Here is a 25,011-nt window from a genome sequence, read left to right as displayed (position 1 = left end):
GCTCAAATAAAAGGTTAATTCTTCATTTCCATTTATACCTCCTATTCCATCAATAAAAAGATGGGCAACTGAGATCTCAGGAATTCAGCTACGTCTTCAGCTGCAGAATGAGAGTCACAGAGAACAGAAATAGTTAGCAAGCAGTATGGTTGGGCATTGGCCAGTGAGACTGGATGCCAGCTGAAGGACCAGAGCACCTTTAGGAGGCTAGGCATTTAGTTCCTAGAATGTGAGGAGGCTTGGAGTCACCCAGGGTGAGGGGCAGGGAAGCTAATGTAGTAGAAAGAGGTGTTTGGAGGGCTCCAGCGGTGACTGTTTACCCACCACTATAGAAATATTTACTATCTTAATAACCAACATGGCTGCTTATTAACTGAATAACCCAGGAGGGGAAGCAAGTTCTAAATTTCCTCCAAGAGTCTCTCCCATCAGAGTTTGTGCTAGCTTTCAAGACTAGTTTGCATATGATGACTCCTAACAGTACCCGATCTGGTCATTGGGGCACACCCAGTTCTGCTTAAATGCTCTTTCACTAAAGCTCACCATTTGAAAACTTAGAACAGCATAGAAGGTGTTCTGCCAAATGATGTTCATTTTCGTACCAGACAGAAGATGAAACTTGCAATAATAGCCTCAGAGCTAGGGATCCTGGAAGATGACATTATACCTTCTACTTCCCCCAGGTACTTTTGAGAAGAGATACTCCTGGATCATTCCATCTCTCTTCACTAATACTACATAGGGGTGAATTCAGAAAGGGCATGGACGTACGTTGATGGGTGAGCTTAGACAAGGCTGAACGTAGTGCTAGAGTTCTAATACCCTTTTATGGCAACTTGGGTCCCTTACCCAGCAGTTTAAAGAGTCCCTTTCACTAAGCACAAAACACACATGGCAGGTACTGAAATGCTTCCATTTTCTTCAAGCTTCCTCATTTCTGATGTGAATCAGCAAGAACATTTTCTTAGTGGGCTGGGTCACAGGTGAAACAAACGTCAGCAAGTATATGCACTCCACCATGACCTTGGGTACAGTACTTAGTGGGGAGGGTTCATGGACTGTTTCACTTCAATCTCCATGACAGAAGTTCTTAACCTGGGGTAGACAATGGGGGGCACTCATGAAATTACATCACTGTTTTTACTAACATCTAACTGAAATTCAGCATTTTTGTCCATTATAAATGCAGGCAACCAACCACAGAATTATTAGCTGGACCTGTGACTTTCTCACTTACATAAATTGTACATATTTTCATATCACGTTACAGCTGTTGAGATACCTCAGACTATCATTTAAACTCATCACTACTTAAAAATTACAGTAATTATCAGGCCTACCACAGCCCTGATATTTAATGTGTTAAGAACTACATGTTATTACTGATCTGTTCTGAAAAAATATTTTTGCAAATCGATTTTGATATAATTAGTTTGCTGTGCAATCTGATGCTCTTTATTTTACACATTTTAAAACATTCTGAAAAGGAGTCTATGGCTCACAAGAGGCTAAGAACTCCTGTTCCAAACCTCGGGTGACAGACAAACTTCCTTATATCAATATCAGTACTGTTTCTCCACTCATGACACCGCATCACCAATCCACTGCTTCTTTAGAGGAACTAACCATGGTGCGTGGCTTCCAAGATTTAATTCAAGGCTCTCTCTCAGCCTCTAATTTAATCCCATTCAATGGGAGGATATTGGGCCACAATCGACTACATTTAGAAAATAAACATATTCACCCTGTAGGAAGTGAGGGAGGGACGGGCTTTAAGCCCTAGAAGGAAGACAGCTCCCCTAACCCAATGCAGCCCGCCCACCCCTTCACGGCATCTTTCCTCCCTGACCAATTGTGAGAGTACCTTTGTGAATAACATGTCTGGATTAGCTTGCTGAACAATTGCCTCGTTTTAGTTAGCCTCTGATTGTCCTTGCTTTTGTGAGTCAAAAATCCTTAATCTTACTTGAATGCAATTTAATTCTCTAGAGAGCTGAGTCTTTAGTCTTAGTTTTATAAAGTAAGTGCTTCAAGACAATGCAGGAGAGCTGACATGGGACTCCTTTAAAGCTAGGTCAATCTTGCAAGGAAATAATTAGATAAATGTGCACTCCAATTGGGGAGAAGAGGAGGAAAAGAATTTCTCCACGAATTACTTTTAGAACATTTAAGTGGAACTGAAGTAGATTGTCAAGGGCCACACAGCTCTCAGGAGGTCATTTGATCTAGTCCCCTGTTGCTGGGCAAGAGCACTGATGTGAAAATCTAGCCTATACTTACAAAGCTTTAGAGAAGAGAACAAACACTGTACGTAAGCCAGCCCCACAAGGTAGGTGGGAGGAGATTATGTATTAAAAGGAATACTCATAATAAGCCAAATAGCAGCCCAAGCTCACAAATTCATTATTTACTTAATGAAATATATATTTATTGAGCTCCTGCTATTGTCAGAGATTGTCCTGGGCACTTGAGACTCATCACTGAGCTTACATTCCAGTGAAGGGAGAGACGTAAACAATAAACCTAATAAGAATATGATAAAGTATGTTGGAAAGAGAGAATGACACTGCAAAACAAAAACAAACAAACAAAAAATACAGCAAGGAATAAAAATGAAAGTGCTGGAGAAGGGGTATCTTCGTAAACTTGTAACTAGAAATGAGTTACTATTTTAAGAGCTTAGAATAATGCCTAGCAAGGTAAGTTCACAATAAATAATATATATAATATAATTAGAAATGTATATAATATATATTTAAAATGTGTATAATACATGTCATGTGTTTAGTAATGTATATTATATATTAGGTAATATATTTAGTAATGTATATTTTATACATACATATATATATATATATAAAGCATTTTGGTTAGTATCATCTGAGACAGGCTTATTTGGGTACAGGAGACAGAACTAGACTTTGTCTAACTTGAGCAAAATAGGAATTTTATTAGAAGGGTGGTACAGCTGGCTCTGAAGAACCAGAATCAGTTAAGAACCGGACGCCTACAGAAAGCCCTTCACAGTCTAAACTGCCCGGGTAACGGCAGAGTGGACGGACTAAAGGAGGTCATCTCAGAAAGGAAACTGGTGAAAAGCGATGCAGTAAGACTAGATAGTCTCATCTTAGCTCATAATCTGACCTAGGTCTATAAGATAGATTCAGTTTATAAAAAAAAGGAACTGGAGGAGGGCATTACACACTCCCAAATGCTAGCCAGCACCCAATACCATGTCAACTCTAGTGGATGAGTTTTAATTTAGCAGCATAACATATATACTATGATTTTCCTGTCTAAAAATTTACCAAATATTGTTAGCAATAGACAGACCATAATCAGAACCATGGTAATTCACTCTTGGAAACCTATCAGTGGATTCTGGACAAGTAGGTAATCTCTGATGAGGAATTATTGTCCCAAAGGTAATAGTAAGGCTGGGTAACAGACGAAGTGAAATCAAGCCATACGCGTTCTCTTGACTTTGGATCATCTCTTTTCAAACCAAACAAAACCAGCGTTGGATAAAACAACCTGCCCTGCGCTTGGCTTCCCTTCTTATCATCCCCTTTTGCTGCCTTAGTTTAGATTTGTCCACATGCTTCCAGCTCTGACACAAGAACTTGCCTATAACCCAGAGCAAAACCTGAGTGCTTTCAAGCTGAAAGGTACAGGAACTCTCTGTGGTCTCTTAGAACTTGCTGCAGTATATCTGAGAGTATAAGTACCAGTACCTGTGATTTACAAAAACTCTCTCATCTGAGACATAATACTTAAACACATAATAATTCTACCTCAGTAACTTAAACCCTTGATTTGTCCCCTTAAATTTCTCCCCATATATCCGAAGGCTGGGATCTATTTGCTGCACTACTCCCACCTGCATATTTTACTTCCAGTCTCTGGGTACAGAGGTCCCTTATCTTTGTGGAGCTTCTTTTTGGATAGAGAGCTCACATTTTTCAATGCCTGATGCTTATTTTGGATGTCAATATGTTGCAGGTGTGTGAAGATTTAGAGGAAGGATTTGAGTCTGAAATATAAATGATTTGGGTTTCAAATATGGTAGGCTAGAGAGACTTCTATTTTTATGACCAAATGGAATAGTAATATATTTGGACATATGGAATTCGCATTATGTCTAATTTCCGTCAGTGATGTTGGCAGGAACGCCATAGCAAGAGAAATGGCTTTCTTGACCCTTGTGGTTTTGCTACAGCAATGGAGAGTCACCAACCAACATTTGGTCCTCCCATTGGTCCTCTGCTCAGGATCAAGAGTCATAAGCCTCCAGTGAACAACAGGATCTTCTACTGTCAATTGTTGGCGGAGTTAAAACTATTCAAATACACACCCATTACCCATTCCAGACCTTACCATTTTTAGGAAGTACCTAGAAGGAGATAGTACAATAATAATTTTATAGGACGAAAAATCTAAGCCAGAGGCATTAAGGGTCTACTCCAAGTATTAGGACCCAGTTTGCCTTCTCAACTCTTTAAAGACATCAGAACCACAACAGAAAATAAACATGATCCAAATGTGTTCATTGAAGTGTGATATTTGCCTAAGTTGATAGGCATAGTTTGCTAACTAGACGTTGGCACCAGGCACCATTCTAAGCACTTTACATATATTAACTTATCTGAAATATCACAATAACACTCAGAAGTAGACACCCTTATTATCATGATGAGGAATCTGAGGCCCAGAGAGGTTGAATGGCTTGCCCATCATCAGTGAGCTAGCAGGTAGCAGAGCTGCGATTTGAACCCAGGCTGTTTGGCTCCTAAGTCTGTGCTCTCAGCTACTGTACCTATTGGCTTCACATGTGTCTATCTTCATGAATATTTAAAACAAAAAGAGAACAAGTTGTGATTGCTCTGGATAAGCCTGAAGTATTGATGGTACTGGTAACCCAGTTGGTACAGCTATGGTGGCAGATGTGCCCATGAGCAGACTGAACCTTCAGTTTCAGCATCTTTTGCAATATCACATTGGAAAGATGGGTATTATGATATCTTATACTATTAAATTAAAGCCAGTGCACCTATATTAAATTGCAGATTTATTTTAAATTTACAGATTGACGCAGATGTACTGAGTATCTGTGTTTATGGCCTCCTTCTTTTTGGGGCTATGTTGCAGGGGTATTTTCCCCCAAAATGGCAGAAACCTTGAAGGCTGTGTATGAATTACTAAATTTGGGAAACGCGGATGCTAGCCCAAATCCTCTATTTTACAATGAGAAATTAGAAGTCTGGGTTACTAAAGCAATCTACCAAAAATAACACAGTTAATTAATGTTAACAATGGTTAATGATTTTTTTAAGCTCTTATTATGTACTAGTCACCATTTTGAGTATTATAAGGCTTATATATTTAAATTTAATAACAACTTTCAAGGAAAATATTGTTATTATCTCCATTTCACAGATAAGGAAACTGAGGCTTAAAGATAAGATGTAATTTGTCCTGAGGTCATAGAGCTGTAAGGATAGAGCTGAGACTTGAATCTCACTCTTGCTAATTCCACAGCCCAGATGTCATCTGTGCAACTATATTTCCATTCGTGAAGTGTTAGTAGTTAATTAGAAAGCAAGTCCTTTTCCACAGTTCTTTCAACATCATATGGCCTCCCACTGCCTCTGTTTACTGAGATTACCTGCCATGAAATATAACTTTAGAAGGAAGACGTGGGAAGTATTATACTGAATTGTACCCTCCCCCCCGAAGAATAACTATTTGAAAAGTTTCAAAATTAATGCTACTCACAGCAGAAAGCTATTACCATATCTGCCACAGTAGCAAATGTTCTTAATTTTAATGTGATTGAAATAATGCTATTAGAATACAAAAATCACTTTTTTAATGATACATTCACCAAAGCTGTTTACACCATGCCCATGTTTTCGTAACAATATGGTATAACTTGTTAGAGGTGAGCCAAATATAATTTAACTTCTCTTAGAATTCTCCCTCTCAACCTTCTCCTGCTCCAATCCTCATCCTGTTTTGTATTTTTAGATTTTTAGGCACTGATATAACTTCCATAACAAACAATAGCCTTTAGGTAAGTCTTTCATCAGAAAGAGAATCTCAAGGTTTCCTGTATAATCAGCACGTTGATTAACTGCCACCCTTTGGTGATGATAAAATGAAACCAAGTTAATAACATTCTGCTCTCAGTCGAAGACAGTCGAAGAAATGCTGATGCTTTATTTGCAAGCTATAAAGCCAGATATTTTGCTTAAAAAAAAAAAGTGGAGCCCAAATGAAGCGAAGCTTTCATATAAACATGAGAAAATCTACTATTTGAAGACTAAAGAATTTTCTGAGTTTTCTATCGCCGCAGTCAGATGTTATCTCCATTTTACAGACTCAGGAAACTGAGGCCATAGAACCAGCAGGGAGTGGAACCCAGGGAACTCATACTCGTCTTCCCGGTAAATGCATGCTCTTGCGTCATTCTGTGCGGGGACAGGAGGAAAGCTGGTAATGCACGGGGTCCTTGAAACACACACATTCCTGGTGATCATCCTCCCCTCATGACTCCAGTTTCCTAAACACTTTTCCTGTGATTAAAGAACTGAATCATTGATGGGGCAGCTGGCCAGCGCACAGCCAAAATCCCACTTGAACTGGATGTGTTCCCTCTAAGTGGAGAGTTGGGAACGTATGGAGTATTGTTTTGTTCTTCCTTCCAGAAAGAGCTTCATAGTCGGTCAGTGCCTGGCAAGCTTGGTCTTTGGATATAAATAATCATTGCCCCAGTGAAGGCTGTTTCTTAAGCCATCTGATCTGTTCTCTCCACAAAGTACATTGCACTGAAAGGGACTTCATCCCAAGGTAGAAAGTTGAAATCTCATAACGAAACATTTTCATTAGAGGACACTGGGATGTGAGGGACTATTTATTGCAACCATTGGAATGGATGTAACAATGTCCAGTGATAACAGAGACAGACCCCAAGATCAAACTACACTCGGAGTAGTACCCAAATGCCTGACTGTGTCCCCCAAGGCCTTCCGTGCTGTGCCTCTTTTGGCTCTGAGCTCCCCCAGAAGGTCATGATCACTCCCACCTCCAGGACTCCGCTGTTCCCTCAGCTGGAATGCCTGCTCCACTGGACTCCTCAGGGTTGGCTCCTCTTAGCTCTGGTCTCAGCAGAAATGTCCTCTTCTCAGAGTCCTTCCTTTCCACTGGGCAAGACCTTTTACACGTCCTTATAATTTCTCATCTTCACAGCACTGACTGTGGTCTGAGTATCTGTGCTTTGATTTCCTGTTACTGCCTGTCTCCATCACTAAAATGAAACTCTCTGAAAGTAGGAAGGGTTTCTGCTCTGCAGGAGTTTCTTCAGTGCCAGGCATGTAGTAGATGCTAGATAAATACTTGCAATTTTTATTGATGAAACCAAGGGTATAAATATAGATTATATAATTGTCTTTTTTTTTCAATATAAATAACCTGAGTTAAAAGGGTAGGAGTATATGTATAATAGGAAGGGTTATCAGTGAATTTATTATTAGCCAGATCTCTTTTAGTCTTCACTGAATTCTCTTACTTCTATTAAATATCCCCTGTAAGTTTCTTCTTTCCAGTTCCTGAGCCTACTGATGTAAGCTAGGTATGACTTTCCCAAACCCCTCATCTCTTCCCAGCCATTTCTCTCTCCTCCTATTGCTTTTCCTCAATCTGACCATATCATTCCCCAGCTTAAAGCATTTCCATCACATACTTGTGCCCTTAGGATAAAGTCAACTCTTTAACATAACCTGGAAAGTATTTTGTAACCCCATCTGAGCTTCAATCTCTAGCTTCATTGCTTGCCCCTCACATTTCTTCCTTTCCAGACACCAGCTGTTTTTGCTTCGGTTTCCTAAAATCACCATGTTTTCTCTCGCCTTTGAGCCTTTTCTCCATTTCTCATCCCTTTGTCTGGAATATCCCTCCCCTCCAGTTCACCAAACTAATACATATTCATCTTTCAGCTGTGAAGTAGAGGTTACTTCCTTCTGGAAGCTTCCCCAGACACCACACCATCTCCAGCACCTTATACTTTATCAATTATCACACCCATCGGACTATACTCTTATTTCCAGCTTCCTAGTTTGCCTCCCCCGTCAGACTGTACTTGCTTGGTACCCTGTGGTCATTCAATAACTTAAAAAAAAAAAAAAAGGAGAGAGAGAGAAATAAAGGGATGCTTATGACATGGTTTTAAAGGAAACCTCTAAGTTGTCATTTGGAGGCTTTTCCCCAACTGTCAAAGTATCTGACAAGCCCACCGTGCCCAGAAATCACTTTGGCCCTCTCCCCTTTGTGAATGATGACAATGATTACCAAGAGGCATTGTAAGCCCCCGGGGGAGGCTTAGCTTCCAGACTCTGCCATTTAGAGTGTAATGTAAGAAGTCCTTTTCTGGAAGCAACATTGTGCCTGGTGGTACCTTTTAGCAGAGTGAAAACTCGAAAAATAGGGTGGTCTCAGCCAAGGGTCAAATTGCAGATACAACGCTTTATGTATTTGGCAGTGCTCTAGAGACAAATACATAATCACAGAGGTATGCGATCTGGTCGGAAAATTCAGGCCAGATAGAATGACACGGGGAGAAATACACACACACACACAAACACATAACAATGAGCACTCTTATTTGTAAAAACCACATTAATGGATGGCAGCTCCCTACCTCTGAAGTGATTTATAAATTAAAATAATTGCCTCTTTGAACTGTTCGAATATTAATTGACCTATCACTAATGTACATACAGTCTCCAAACCATCCAAACATTACCTAAACATTTTATTCCCTTTATTCTGGAAACCCCCAAAACCACAAAAATAGGCTCTTTGTTCTGGTGCCAAGGGTCATAAAGGAAAAGCCATCATCTTTGATGACTCTGCAATTCTTATTTTAGTTCTTCATCAAATTAATTCTAAGTGAAATAGTGAGTGCTCTGAGCTTGAATCAGTCTTCCCACTCCCCTCCCTTTTTAACAATCTCATCCCCAAGCACATGGAGCTAGTTTTGGCTCAAATTTCTGGTAATGAGAGCAGGGCAATTCATTATTTTTTTAAATTAATTTTAGCTTTGGGTACATATCCCAAACCACTCCAGATTGTGGGCGCCTGGCATTTCCTTCCTACGTAAAATGAGGGAGAAACTAAATTGGCCAAGGCCTAGACATGCATGGACTGTGACAAGCTTGCTAGGGGCCCATTCTGTAAGGGTGATCTTGACCTAACTTGAAAGGCAGGCAGAAAAGTACGGTACTTAAGACGGGAGGTTTAGGGCAGTGGTTCTAAATCAGGGGTGATTTTTCCTCCGCAGGGGAAATTTGACAACGTCTGGAGACATTTTGGGTTGTTGCAAATTTTTGGGAGGGAGATGCTACTAGCATCTAAGGAGTAGAGGCCAAGGATGCTGTTAAACATCCTACAATGCCCAGGATACCTGTCCGCCCAACCCAAATAATTAAACAGTCTAAAGTGACAATAGTACTAAGGTTGAGAAACTCTGCCCCAGAGTCTAACACACTTGAATTCACATCCCAGCTTTGCTTTTTTATGACTGTGTGACCTTGGGTAAGTTTCTTGATTTCTCTGAGCCTTAAGTTTCTCTTCTGTCAAATGGAGATAATGAAAAAGTACCTACTTTGATGGCTCGTTTTTATCAAGGCTGGCATTTTCAAGGGTTTCAAAATACTGTATTTTATTTTAATTTACCTATTACTGTATTTTACATGGAAATTGCCACAACTTGAGGGGAAACTGTCAACTTTTAAATAGCAATTCCAAACTCAGATTTTATTTTCTCTTTATATGAATGCATAAGGGAAAGCTACAAAGTGCATGATTTTATCTATAAAATGGATTTGGCAATAACTGCCTTCTCATTTGGTGTGACTAAGTAATACTACTTTTAAAATCTCAAAGATCCATTCGGTTTTGATTCAGTAATAGGAATGGATTCATTACGGATATATATGTTCCCTAGCATCTACACAGGCCCATAGTTGCTAGGCCAGAAATACAATAATACTTGCTTTAATTCAAATTAAAAAAAAAAAAAAAGCACCAGGTTTTCAGTCAGCAAAGACACAGCACTCTAAAAATACCTAAGAGAGTGGACGAAAATGTAAATATAAATCATATTCTGATATTTTTCTATGTGACACTGATAATGTAATACCAGGTTAAGCAAATCTGACTTCTGTGTAAAACTGAATATTTATTTGAATAAAGAAATCAATTTGGACTTATGTTTATATAAAAATAGTTTCCTGAAACTGTTATTTCATATAAGAAGTGTTTTGGTAACACAAAGAAGAAGACTGCTAGTACTTTATAGTAACTCTGAAAATACTGTCCTAAAATAATTTGATGCATGAAAATCATGATCTCCCAATACTTCTTAATGCTACAACTCCCACTTCTTTGTGTTAGTCCTTATTTAATGGACTAAAGAGCACAGTCTGTTGGCCATTCTGCAGATATTTACTGACTGCCAACTATCTGTTCCCATGGAGATGGGTGCTGGGGTTATACCATGCTTTGGAACTTGCAGATGGTCAGGAGACTGCACAGCTTGGTGAATGAGGACTCACAATCCTAGAGTCAGAAACAGGTGGCTTGACTCTGGACTTTTGGCTAAGCCATGCGTTAGGCTGGTGAGCCTTTGGCCACCTACTCAACCTGACTGAGGATCAGTATCCTCCTCTGAAAGTAAGCTGAGAGAGGACTTCTCATCTGCTTGTTAAGAGAATGATGGTAAATAGCACTGAGCTTGAGGCTTGCTATGTATTAAGAAAATTGCTCAGAAACAATTAGCTGTATTAGTATAATAACCACTGTGTTATTTTTATAGTCCAGAAATTGTCCAGTTTTTAAAAATAGAGGCTTTTTTTTCACATTGATGGGAGAATTTAAAAAGCACTACAAACCAGAGGTTGAATAAACCACATTTCTTAGCACAATGTGTGTAAGTTTACCAAGTGGAGCCAGCTGTCACAAAGTAGCCCAGGGTTGTTGTTGTTGTGTTTTTTTTTTTTTTTTTTTTAACTTCTGATGGCCAACTGGATGCTTAATCCAGTAGCTGGACAAGCTTTCCACATTGCATTGTTTACATATTTTCCTTAGACATGGAGGACTATTATGAAACAAATCCTTCTGTATGCACACAGTCAGAGCTGCTTTCTGATTGGACTTTAGATAAATAACTATTTTTTTTATAGACAGCTAGCTAATAAAATTCTAAGTGGTTTTTAAGAAAACAACACAAATATACACAGAAAACTATAAACCATTGATGAAGGAAATTAAAGGAGACTTTAAAAAATGGAAAGATATTCCATGCTCTTGGATTGGAAGAATCAATATTGTTAAAATGGTCACACTGCCCAAGACAATCTACAGATTTCATGCAATCCCTATCAAATTACCCAGGACATATTTCACAGAACTAGAACAAATCATAATAAAATTTATATGGAACCATCAAAGACCTAGAATTGCCAAAGCATTACTGAAGAGAAAGAAAGAGGCTGGAGGAATAACTCTCCCAGACTTCAGACAATACTATAGAGCTACAGTCATCAAGACAGCATGGTATTGGTACCAAAACAAACATATAGACCAATGGAACAGAATAGAGAGCCCAGAAATGAACCCACAAGCTTTTGGTCAACTAATCTTTGACAAAGGAGGCAAGAATATACAATGGAATAAAGACAGTCTCTTCAGCAAATGGTGTTGGGAAAACTGGAGAGCAGCATGTAAAACAATGAAGCTAGAACACTCCCTCACACCATATACAAAAATCAACTCAAAATGGATTAAAGACTTAAACATAAGACAAGATACAATAAACCTCCTAGAGGAAAACATAGGCAAAACATTATCTGACATACATTTCAAAAATTTTCTCCTGGAAGAAATAAAAGCAAGAATAAACAAATGGGACCTAATGAAACTTACAAGCTTCTGCACAGCAAAGGAAACCTAGAAGTAAAACAAGAAGACAACCTAAGGAATGGGAGAAAATTTTTGCAAATGAAATCGACAAAGGCTTGATCTCCAGAATATATAAGCAGCTCATACGACTCAGTAAGAAAAAAATAAACAACCCAATCCAAAAATGGGCAGAAGACCTAAACAAGCAATTCTCCAAGGAAGACATACAAATGATCAAAAAACACATGAAAAAATGCTCAATACACTAATTATCAGAGAAATGCAAATCAAAACAACAATGAGGTATCACCTCACACCAGTCAGAATGGCCGTCATTCAAAAATCCACAAATGACAAATGCTGGAGAGGCTATGGAGAAAGGGGAACCCTCCTACACTGCTGGTGGGAATGCAGTTTGGTGCAGCCACTATGGAAAACAGTGTGGAGATTCCTCAAAAGACTAGGAATAGACTTAACATATGACCCAGGAATCCCACTCCTGGGCTTGTATCCAGAAGGAACCCTACTTCAGGATGACACCTGCACCCCAATGTTCATAGCAGCACTATTTACAATAGCCAAAACATGGAAACAGACTAAATGTCCATCAACAGGTGACTGGATAAAGAAGAGGTGGTATATTTATACAATGGAATACTACTCAGCCATAAAAACCGACAACATAATGCCATTTGCAGCAACATGGATGCTCCTGGAGAATGTCATTCTAAGTGAAGTAAGCCAGAAAGATAAAGAAAAATACCATAAGAGATCGCTCATATGTGGAATCTAAAAAACAAAAACAAAAACAAACAAACAAACAAAAACAAAGCGTAAATAAAGGACAGAAATAGACTCAAAGACAGAGAATACAGACTTGTGGTTACCAGGGGGGTGGAGGGTGGGAAGGGATAGACTGGGATTTCAAAATTGTAGAATAGATAAACAAGATTACACTGTATATAGCACAGGGAAATATACACAAAATGTTATGATAACTCACAGAGAAAAAAATGTGACAATGAGTGTGTATATGTCCATGAATGACTGAAAAATTGTGCTGAACACTGGAATTTGACACAACATTGTAAAATGATTATAAATCAATAAAAAATGTTTAAAAAAAAAGAAATAAACACGTCAGACAGTTTTTACAAAAAAAATTAAAAGTCGTATCAGAAAAATATGCAAAGGCAGAGGACCTCTGGCAGCAGAAAAATTTGTGTAGGAAAGAATAATAATAAGAGAAAAACACAGCAAATAATCTGGATAATAAAAGATACGAAATTCAAAAAAAAATAAAGAAAACAACAGAAATCACATAGTCAATAGCATTTGTTAGTTTTCTAAGAAAAGACTATGCTTCTTGTGGAAATACGAAAAAGCAAAAAGAAGAAAAAATTAAAATTCAACTCTAATCTCAATGATCAGAGATAACTTTGTGTGTGTGTTTTCTATACCAGTGTCTCATCAATAGTTATAATATGTTATTAAATATTAGACTAGAGTATCTTCAAAAATTACATTTGTTATAATAATTATTAGGGAAAAGGTACGACTTGTTAATTATCTAGATCTTGGCAATTTCTTCCAGGTTGTCTTGTTACTTGCATATTTGGAGGAATTAGATATAAACAAACAACAACCAGTCATTAAAGAAAAACAGTTTTCTAGAAGTCAAGTTAAAAATGCAAGAACTCTGATACTATCCTCAATTAAGTGTGTGTTTGCTCCATCACCATAATTTCTTAAATTCCTGATGTTTGGGGAGCAGTGTTCTCGTGCTATGAAGGACAACGCTGCCTGTTACTCCAAGCTATGAGAGTGTTTCTGTTGTATCACATGAATAGTGTGGATCCAGCTTTCTGCTGCAGCTGCTACTAAGACCCAGTCACTTTCTCAAATAGTAATGTCATTTGTTATAAGACTGTTCTAATGTGGGGGGAAAAAAGTCCTTGAATTGATTCCTTTGTATTTAATTCTTTGAAACCCAGAGGCATGGGTTATAGGTTGTGCTCTGTGGGAAGCTAATCCTGGGACAAATACGAGCATTGAGGAGGTTTATTAGGGAGTGCTCCCAGGATAAACACCTGTGGATGGGAGTGGGACGGAAGAAGGATGGGCTAGAGGGAGAAGGTGGGCTGTGTTGTGTGATCAGGAGAGGTCTCAGCTGACTTCAGGGGCAGCTCTGGAGCTGGGGTGGCTCTGCAGCATTGGCCTGACTTGGGGGGGGGGGCTGGCCTTTACACACTGGTGTTGACCAACTATTGGCTGAGGCCACCCCCAGAAGGGTGAAGCAGCTCTCCGCAGCATCTTTTCCCAAAGGGGGCCTAATGGGCAAAGGTTGCCTTCTGGCTGCCGTCCCAGTAGTTGGGAGGAAAAGCCCTTCATTCCTGAAGGGGTGGCACAGCAAGGCATCCACTTCCTCATGGGTCAAGCTGCGATGAGAAACTTGGTCAATTTGATGTTCTGCTCTTAGTTTGAAAAGTCAATGTCGTGATGTTTTTGAGGCAGTGTGGAATTTTAAGTCTGCTTTAATGAAACCATTTGGTTTAGTAATTTCATTCAGTCATCCCATGAATATCAAGACCTGCAAACCCCGTATGTGCAAGGCAGGTATGTGTAAGTTAGATACAAAAATGAATTCAAGACATGGGGAGCTCAGAGACTCTCTGGGGAATGAAAGAACGTGAATTACAAGGTGAAATGGCAGCAGTATTGGTGATGATGTAGCAGTTCCTGGTCCTAAGAAATCACAATTCACCCAACCCCAGTTCCCATTTTATTCCTCAATCGGCTGTCCTTTTAAAGCATGTTAATAAATGGTATAAATCATGGCTCAATTTCTGCTGCAGGGAAGCCTAGAGTCACAAACGGAATGTAGATGCATGGCAGGACTTACAGATCCATGGCTTCGTGGCTAAGATTTATCATTTCCAATAGACACTTAGTTATCAGAAGTCCCCTGTGCCAGGTAATGCAGCTCTCAACACTGTGATCTATAACCTTCTTCTGGATGTCACTCTTTTCTTCCCCTGATGATTGTATATATTTTACCAGCATATTATAATACATGGCAGATATTACTCAGGGGCCCCATTGAATAAAAATACTATATTAAAAATGTACTTCGACTCACAAATGGAATGCAGCTTCAGCTCTTTTTCACCTGTAAGTCAAAAATGAGGTCTCTGTACAATTAAAAAGCCAAAGTGGGAATTTATATTGGCACCTGGAGGGCTGTGGACCAAGTTCAAGATGATGAAAGGGTATATGTAGAATTCAAATAAGGGCAAAAGAGATCTCATTTGGAACATGTAAAATGCCAAAATTACTGCTTCAGTGTGACAAATATACAAGGCATACAGAACTACATGAGATTTTATAGTTTTTAGGAAACATTGGACATCAAACATAGTTTTCCCCAATAAGGCAATTCTGTACCAATGGTTTCATTGACTCACCCATTTACTTATTCATGTATTCATTTTTCCATTCAATATAGGGCTGCTGTGTTGTGCGTGTCCAGGAAGCACCACCGACATCATCATTTATGTGGACAGTGCTCTTGGGGCTGGGCAGTACATAATCCACACAACCATATTTGGTGGGACTGATTCAACAACATATACTGGGTGAGTATGTGCCATGCACTGTGTTTGGCACTGAGAATAGAGCAGTGAACGAGATAGACTAGGGTAAGTTTATTTATGGATGTAAAAACCAGGCAAAAATGGGAGATGGAGGAAGGGCCATACTTTACAGAATTTTGAAGGATGTGTTGCGAATTTTAGTCTTCATTCTAGGAAAAGTTGTAAGATATTAAATTTCCTGTTCAGGAGAATAACTTGTAGCAAGGTCATATTTCTGCATTACGGAGAAGACAGTTGACGTGGAGAAGTACATATGTGGTTGACAATATGGGGACTCTTTTGGTAGCACAAGTGAGAGATGATGGTGGCTTGTCTAGGGTAATGCCAAAAAGGATGGAAGAAGTAGATCGATGAAAGTTTTCAAATGAAATGTCTTATCTCCATTCTGCTATTTTTTGGCCAGTACCACTGAATTATTTTGACCTTTGAGTGCTCTCAGACAATATTAAAAGTCAACTGTTGTGTGTGACTCTGTGAAAAGCAGAATTATTTGATGTTAACATCAAAGACCACTGCCATCAAGTGTTGGGCTTGCCTGTTAATACGTCATATAGCCAATAAAACAGTCATTGCCCTTTTATTTATCAGCCTATTCGACAACATAAAATTTAATCTCTCTTTTCTCTTCCATAACATGTAGCACCTACTTGTTTGGGATTGTGGTGTAGATGCAAAGAGATAATACCTAAAGCACTTAGCACAATGTCTGCTCTGTTGTAATTGTTGTTGGCTACTTTTTACTTCTGCTATATTCATACTTATGTTGGAGGTTTGGGATGAGAATTACTCACTCTTTTTTTTCTCTAAATTGGTCACCAAAATTTGAGAAAATAGGTGCAGGAGTAAAACAAGAGAGATGAAAATATTAGCTTTATTACCTATATTGTCGAATTCAAGAATGCAGTTGACTTTTTGGCTAAATCTAGCGATTGGTACCAAGGAAATCTGCAATTTGCCCATTGACATTGCTCATGTGCCTCCATCAGGGACACAGAGGGTTTGAGCAAGGCCTGGACCCTGCCCTGACTCAGGGATGCTTACATTGTGGAAGAAGTAAGCAGAACACTCTCATTCCTCTGGTGAACCAGAGAGCAGAGAAACCAAGAGCACAGATTCTGGAGTTAGATTGCCTGAGTAAACCTGGCTGTACTATTCATCAGCCAGCCAGCAGTGTGAGTCTCTCAGAGTTTCTGTGACTCAGTTTCCTCATCTAGAAGAGGGAATGATAAAGTACTACCTCATAGGACTATTGGGAGGATTCAATAAATGAAATGTTGGTGTCTGGAGCATAGAAACCCTAATCTCTATTTGTCATGCCCAGAATCTAAATAAAGAATACAGAAAACATCACACCCTGTGTTTCTCCAACCCCATCTACCAGAGAGGTCACTGTTTTTCCCAAGGGGAAGAGCAAAGGAGGAGAAAATATTTCTGGAAGAGAAGGGAATGCATATTTCCTATGCACTGGCTTCCTGGAGCGTGAAGTATAAAGCCCTTCCTCTATGCTGAGCATCAGGACACTAAAGGTTGACCTCCCAGATATCCTATCACTTGATATAGTTGGCCTGGAATCTGTCCTGTCCCTGCAACTTCCTCTCTCCACCTGAAAAGAAGTGGGATTTGTCACACTCATCAGTCTATCCTTCCCATAACATAGGGTGATGTACTGTGCTTTGTATGTACTGTGCTAATGACAACTTGTGCTTGATGGATTTGAACGTAAGCATCTTTCTCTGAGCTATCTTGTTCCTAAGCAACAAAATCGTGAAGGGTGGCTGCCTGGTGGCAAAACCCAGGGCCTGAGCAGAAAGTGTGAGGTTCCCACTAGTCTGCTCTCTTTCTTCAGAACTGTCTAGCCTTCTGGCTCCTGATTTTCAGGACCACACAGAAACTGTCGGATGCCTAAAGCTAACAAAAATGTTCTTATCACAAGGCAAATGCTTTCCACATCCACCTTCCTTACCCCCATTTTTTCTCCTAATCTAGAATGGTTGGACTTCTCCATCCAAAGCAGAAACAAAGAACTGAGAAAAAGTTTGTTATCAGATGAACACCTTGCCTATTTGTTCCCTTCATTTGTACATACGCTCAGTTAAGTTTAGCTAAATGTCCAACACAGAGGAAGGACGAAGTCAAATATGGGATAGTTTCCTTTATTGCACTAGTTACTCTCTGAAATTATTTGTTTGCTCTTGATTATTTGCCTCCCCCAATTACAGTGTCTGTTCAGTGGGACCCTGTCTACTTTGTCTCTTGGACCTCATAGTCTTACAGCAGAGTTTGTTAATCTGTGGCCAGCTGGCCAAATCTGACCTACCACCTCTTTTGTAAATAAAGTTTTATTGGAACACCTTCAGACCTATTGTTTACATACTGTCTGTGGCTGCTTTTGCCCTACCAGGCTGACCTGAGCAGTTGCAACAGAGACTGGGTGGCCCTTAAAACCTAAATTTTTTACTGTGTGGCTCATTACAGAAAATGTTTGTTGATCTCTAGTCTAAACCACTACCTGACATATATTAAGTGCTTAACAAACACTTGTAGAATGAATGAGTAGTAATACTCAGTAAAGGTATACCTGTGTGGCTAAACAGTGGAAGAAAATGCAGATAAATAAAAATAGTGTGTTAAACGGATAGGACTATGCTTAAAAAATTTTTTTTCTTTCTAAATACTGTAATTAAGAAGGTCATTAACAATTTTTTTTTGTTATAGCATCAGCTTTTGTTTTTTAACTGAAGTACAGTTGATTTACAATGTTGTGTTAAGAATGTCATTTTTTAAAAAGCAGAAGCAAAATTTTAAGAGTACCATTACCTTGGTAGATTGTTGGGAATATTGAGGTCTTGCAACTTCAAGAATTGCAGAAATCTAGATTATTGAGCTGTTCGCTCATGTTTTCATTTTTAGTTCAAAAGCCAAGCACCCTCATTAATAATTATCGTTTTAATTGTGAGTTAACAGTGGGGAAAGCCAGACCATGGGGATTACTTGAGAAGCTATTCCACAGCAGACTATGCGGGATTTTCAAACACAAATGGAACAGAAACAGACCTGACTTGAGAAGTAATGTAAATAATATTTACCAAGCTGGTCATTCATCAAAATTAAATTGATCCAAGGTCCCATGAGGCTTGGCTATCTTACTCTTGACTCCAGACATAACATTTACCTGATAACTCACAGAGCTCCCAGCCCAGCTCCGTCCTCCCGAGCTTGACACTTCTTACTTTGGCCCTTGAAAAGGAGCCTTCTTTGTTTAAACCTCGATCTGTTAACCAAGAAAAAAAAGCAATGAGCCTTTACATTTTTAAAAGATTGACAAAAGAAAATAGGAGAAGAAACATTTTATTTGTTTCACACAAGAACGAAAATTGGTCTCGCTCACTGGCTCCATCCATCTCCAGGTTCCTATGACTCTTGCTTTCTGGCTCTTTGATAACTATTTGCTCATTTGCTTAACACTCCTTTAGGGGCCTTTCCAACCAGTAGTAGCACGAGCCAAAAGAGGAAAAGCAATCTATTCACCAAAAGGTTGCATTTTTCAAAAAGACAATTTGCATACTCCATTTCACAAAGAAACAACGGTTGAAAGAGCTCCGGGACATTAATTTTTCATAGGCAAAATATTCATCTTTAATGCACATGGCTATAGGTTCAAAAAGTAATGTTAAGCTTGTGTATATTGGCTGGAGGAATGCTATTCAAGACTTCCTCTTAGTTCCCTGCTGCAGAAGAGTTTTACCCCACGGTGTTCAGGGTTTCCCTTTGCATTTCAAAGCCCTGAAATCAAATACAATCAAGGATGCATGTTGGATTTGGAAGGGGAGAGGGCATGTATTTATGTAAATTTGCAGGCATTTACATCCTTAATGAACACTGGTGTCATTTTTTTCTAAAGTAACTCAACAAGAGGGTGCAAATGATTTGACTCTCTTTTGTCTAAAGTTAGTAAAAGACCACAGTGGCCTGGCCACCTGAATGACCTCATTAAACATGGCTGTCCCAACCCGCCTAGAGCTCCCATTTGTAATTAATCATGAAAATAGCAAGATTACGCAGAATTCAATTATGATGAAGGCTCAACTTGTCTCTTTGGAAGAGAAAATCGAAGTAATTCTGAAGCTCAGGATGATACAGCTCTTTGTAAAGGTTCACTTCAGAATTGACCTTTCTTGAGTGGAGAGGTGAAAAGTCTTAGACTGAACAAGACAAGGCAGCAGCCCCAGTAAAATAGCACTGTCGTATATAAACACACAGAGAACAAAGAGACAAAGTAGGACAGAATGCCAGAGACACTCAAACAGTCATGCAAACAGAAACGGAGCAGGGATGCTACTTGTGAATCTGCTTCGTAAGGGACGTATTTTCTTAGGCCAATAACATATCTTTCTACACAATTTCAAACGTAGGATATCACTTAAGCCTCTTTTTGCTCCATATCTAAAGCTACAGGAAGTCCAGCAGCCATGTATTCTGCTTTTATTAGGTTGAGTATATCCAGATGATTTTAATAAAGTTTTAAAAGGACATTAGTTTCCTGCTATTTCAATGAAAACCACTTGCGAGATGAATTTAAAGCAATAGATCTATTTCATGTCAACACGGGCTTTCTGTATGCAAATACACAGCCTTTTATAACAGCCAACAAAACAACACACAGACACCATCATCAACTGTGTGCAACATGGAAGAAAAATGTCATCGTTGTAAATGTTTAAGGAGGAAGAAATGGAGAGGATGATGGGTGCCAGGGTAGGCTGCCCAGATTCCCCATCAGGACTGAGGGTCTTATTACTTCCACTGCTGAAAGCTTAGCCTCTACTGGAGTCCCTCCTGGGAACTGTCAGCCAAATAATGTCTTGTTCTAGGTCATGCCTGTTCTCTGGAGACAGCTCACCATCCAATGACGGGTCACTATGTATATGCAGATGGGAGGGTGGGGAGAGGTGCATAAATACTTGGTCCCCTGACATCAGGTGACCTGAGGGGCCATTCCAGCTGGTAGCTGCTTAGATCTTCTTTGCGACTATAGTGCATTTCAGCCTCTCCTTGGGTCCAGTTCCACTTCCTGCAATTTCCCACAGGGTTTAATCTGAAGAGCACTGGTTGCAAATTTCCACCTCTCAGCCAGTTTCCCAGGGAACCCAAGCTAAGATGGTGAAGCATATTCCCTCTCAATTTTTCTCTCACTGATTTTATTTTTAACTTTTTATTATGGAAATAGGCAAACAGACACAAAAGCCAAGAAAAGAGTATAATTCAGCAAACTTATAAACATCTTTCCATTCATTTATCCTTTTTGGAAACTGCATGCTTTTAAAGTAAATAATTTCACACAAAAATACTTCAGTACGTATCTAACATATAAAGGTTTTTAAAGCAATAACCATGCTGCTATTATAACATACAAAATTAACCATAATCCCTTAAAGTCCTCTAAAACCCAATCTGTGACCAATAGTCCTTAATTGTTTCCAATCTTTTTTAAGAGTACACATTGATTGGTGAATTTTATTCCCAGTTCCAAGACTCACCCTCACCTTCAGGTGAGCATGACCCCCTCGCCAAGATCCTTCCCTTGGCCTCCTATCTCCACCTCATCTCCCTCTCAGGAAGCCTTTCCTACTACTGTCAGGTGAACTTTCCTAAGGTTCAGTTCTGTTGTGAATATTTCCCAGCATAAACTGCACTGTTTCTCAAAGTAATCTGTCAGCTGCTTTTTAAGAAAGGGAAAAAAAATGATAAAATGGATAATCTGTGATCAAATATATTTGGGAAATGCTATGAATTTTATCCTTTTCTTGGACATTCATAATGCACATTAGCCTAGTCAAGATTCTGGGAAGTCCTCCAGTAAAGAACCTATTGAACCTTTTTCACCCAGTATTTTCCAGACCCATCTGATCATCCAACACTGTGTCTAAGCCCTGCTAACAGCCTACAGAAACTGTGCTCTGCGCAGCACCCCTTGGGCATTCACTGACTTCCTGGAATGGCATTCAAGGTCCTCTAGAACCGAACCATCCTCCAAGTACTCGGTCTAGAATTTTCCCTTCTCTGGCCCTTTGGTTCCCTCTGCCTTGGACAGTCTTTTCATTGAATCTCTTTTTGTTGAAATCTATCACATGCTTCAAATTCCAGATTCTCCTAAAAAATGATACAAATGAACTTATTTATAAAACAGAAACAGACTCACAGACATAGGAAACAAACTTATAGTTACCAAAGAGGGAAGAGGGTGGTGGGATAAATTGGGAGTTTGGGATTAACAAATACACACTACTATATATAAAACAGATAAACAGCAAGACCTACTTATAGCACAGGGAACTGTATTCAATGTCTTGTAATAACCTACAATGGAAAAGAATCTGAAAAAGAATGTGTGTGTGTGTGTGTGTGTGTGTGTGTGTGTGTGTGTGTGTGTGTGTGTGCGTGTATAACTGAATCACTATGCCGTACACTAGAAACTAACACAACACTGTAAATCAACTATACTTCAATTTAAAAAAGAAACAAATTTCAGATTCTCTAAGAAGTCTTACACAAATCTCCCAGCCAGAATTAATTTTTTCCTTCTCTGAATTCTCAAAATACTTGCGCAGTATATGGCGGCAACAAAGACATCAGACTCTGAATCATGGTTTTGTAGGTTCCCAGCAATAGGAGTTTCTCATTTACAAAATGGGAATAATACGACATTTACCCTGATAGAATAGTTGTGTGGGTTAAACAAGAGAATCAATGAAGGCGGGTGCCATTAAATCTAAGATCTTGAAGTCAGAGATTGTAGAGAATTCATCTTTATAGTTTCTGATGAATCTTGTATAGTTTTGAATACAACAGATCTTGATTTCTGTTTGTTGGATTGCTACAGCTGACTGCTGACAGACATTCTGGGTCATGCCCTATCTTCTTAACCTATTGATGAGATAAATGATCTATGTCTTTGGGGGGAAATTCTATGTTTTAGGCTGTGATCATTCATCCTAAGTGTCCCCTTATATGCTGGATGGACTTTGGAAGGTCACTTACCCTCTCTGGAACTCAGTTTCCAGATTTGTAAAATTTAAGGGACTGGGCTAAATCACTGACTCTCAAAAAGTGTTCTAAATCACCAAGAACTTTAAAAAACTAGTCCTCCATGATTTGAGAGACTTTAAAAAAAAAGCACTAGTTGAAGTAACAATCAATGATCTTCCTATATTTTTTATCTTCAGTCATATAAAAACCTTGATTTTTATTTGCTTACTCAGTCTCCATCACAAATAAGTGGACAGTTTTCCCCTGGGCTTTCTATAATATTGAACCACAGGACTTAGACACAGATTGGGGCCTTCAATGATATATAAAGAACATAAGCTGGCAATCATTGCTCTAAATCATTTTTACGGTGTTTTTTTGCTTAAAAATTCTTTGATGCTCTGAGTTAATAAGCCATTCAAGATTCAGTGTGTTTACTCACCTTTTCTCTATGTGCTTATATAGCTTGTGTTACTGTTGTAAAAGACATGAGTCCTAGGGGAGGGCAGGCATCTCAGCCTGAGTAATGAGTAGGCATTATCTAGACAAGTAATACAATGAGAAAGTGGGGTAGGAACAGTGATCTGGCAGAGGGAACTGATACACAGGTCCAAACACTACAGAGGTCAGAGAGAGTTTGATACTTTGGGGAACTCGTCTGTGTGTGTGTATGTGTGTATACACATGTGCACACATGTGGCACACATGTGTACTGGGTAATGTTGTAAAATGGATTTCTAACTATGTGCCGAGGTCAAGAAACTTTGCTCAACATGACTCCATACTTCAAGAGGCTTTCTTCCAAAAGCCTGCTGCAAGTCACCATGGGAACCAGGTGGGAGACATCAACAAAGCAGCTCAAATCCATCTTTCCCGCTAAACCACGGGGCTCAAGAGAGCATGTCCTACTGCTGATAACGTTGAGCATCTACCGACAAACTCAAATTAAAAGGACTTCCTTCAGAACACCCAGAAATGGACTGCTTCAGAGAGACACTTCGGTTGGTTTGTCAGCAGCAGTTCTGGGCCATTTCTGTGGTGTTAGATATTTGTGGTCTCTTCAGCTTCCTGCGGCTCAGTCGCTTTTTTGCTTAGCATCTACCATGGGAGAGCAGGGACCTGCCATCTGTGCCGGGAACTTCAAAGATGTGTTTTGGTTTACATTCTGTTACAATGAAGTCAATGCAAATTGTTTTTATGTTGCTTTAAAAAAATTTTTTTATTTGACTTACTTTTGGAAGGGGGAGACTCAGGAGAATGAGCAAGTACCGGCCGTGGTTCAACATGGTGTTGGCTTGACTTTAAGAAAAAATGTCTAACAGATGTTAGTTTTGATTCATTGTTTTCTGTGGGAATTGACTTTTTGCTATTTTTCAAATTCTGTTTGGATCCAGATTTGTCTTAGTAGGGAAAATGCTAAATTTCCATTTGGAGATATTCGCTTTAACAGTGGCAATGTGCCATAATCTCCTCCTAACTTTCCTTAGTTTTTTTGGAAATAACACAAACACTTCCTTGAGCTTGAGGCTGACCTGAACTTCATTTACTTCTCTTTCAAAGGTCAACTGAAAGGCATTATTTCTCACGGAGGAAAAGAATCTCAATCAGAGCTGAGAGTGAACCAGAAGAGACCTTAGAGGGAACTTAATCCAGTTCCTACTGATTTTGTAGAAGAGGCAATCAAGCTTTAGACAGATGCTGTAAATTGCCCAAGGACAAGAGGTGCCTGGTGGCAGAGCTGGACCTATAACTGAGCTCAGGAGGACCAGACAAGGCTCTTTCCATTTGGCCTCTCTGCCTCTTCAAACGCTCAGCAATAGTTCCGCCAAGATGGTGGTTTCATGGAGAACACTAGCCATGCAAGTCAGATAAATGTCACTATACATTTTGTGACCGGCAAGAAAACCTCAGAAGTAATCAATATTGTAGAATTAGACATTTTATTTATTGGTTATTTGAGCTTATTTTTCATAGTCGGTGTCTCTTGAGAAAATTGGTAGTTTGTTATGGGTATTTACTGTGACAGATAATAAGACGGAAGGAAGTTTCTAAAGAATAGTTAATTTTCTTATGTGCTACATAGAATAGTTTTTCCCCTAAAATTATGATTATTGGAGGTGTGTAAATTATAATCAGAGGAATTAGCCAAATCACACACTGGAAGTTGGACTTGGGGAAGGAAAGTTTCTAATAAATTAGACAAGAGTTTTTCAACCTCAGCACCATTAACATTTACACCAGACAATTCTTTGTTATGGGGGGCTAACCTGTGATTATAGGACGTTTAGTAACATCCCTGGCTTCTATCCAGTAGATGCCAGTAATATACCTCCAGTGGTGATAACCAAAATTTTTTCTGGACCTTGTCAAATGT

At 39.2% G+C, this 25,011-nt stretch overlaps 1 long non-coding RNA gene across 22 annotated transcripts in view; it reads left to right on the top strand.

Moving 5' to 3' along the window:
• LOC123615963 (uncharacterized) overlaps window positions 1–25,011 on the top strand; it is a 330,500-nt gene that overhangs the window by 127,271 nt on the left and 178,218 nt on the right. For all 22 annotated transcript variants that reach the window (XR_012499917.1, XR_012499910.1, XR_012499915.1 and 19 more), the window contains one exon: window positions 15,464–15,593. This is a non-coding gene — a long non-coding RNA (uncharacterized LOC123615963). The remainder of the gene's footprint in view (window positions 1–15,463; window positions 15,594–25,011) is intronic.

This window comes from Camelus bactrianus, chromosome 17 (genome assembly GCF_048773025.1).
Source record: "Camelus bactrianus isolate YW-2024 breed Bactrian camel chromosome 17, ASM4877302v1, whole genome shotgun sequence".
Classification (NCBI taxonomy): Eukaryota; Metazoa; Chordata; class Mammalia; order Artiodactyla; family Camelidae; genus Camelus; species Camelus bactrianus.
This window is presented reverse-complemented; position numbering and strand designations above follow the sequence as displayed.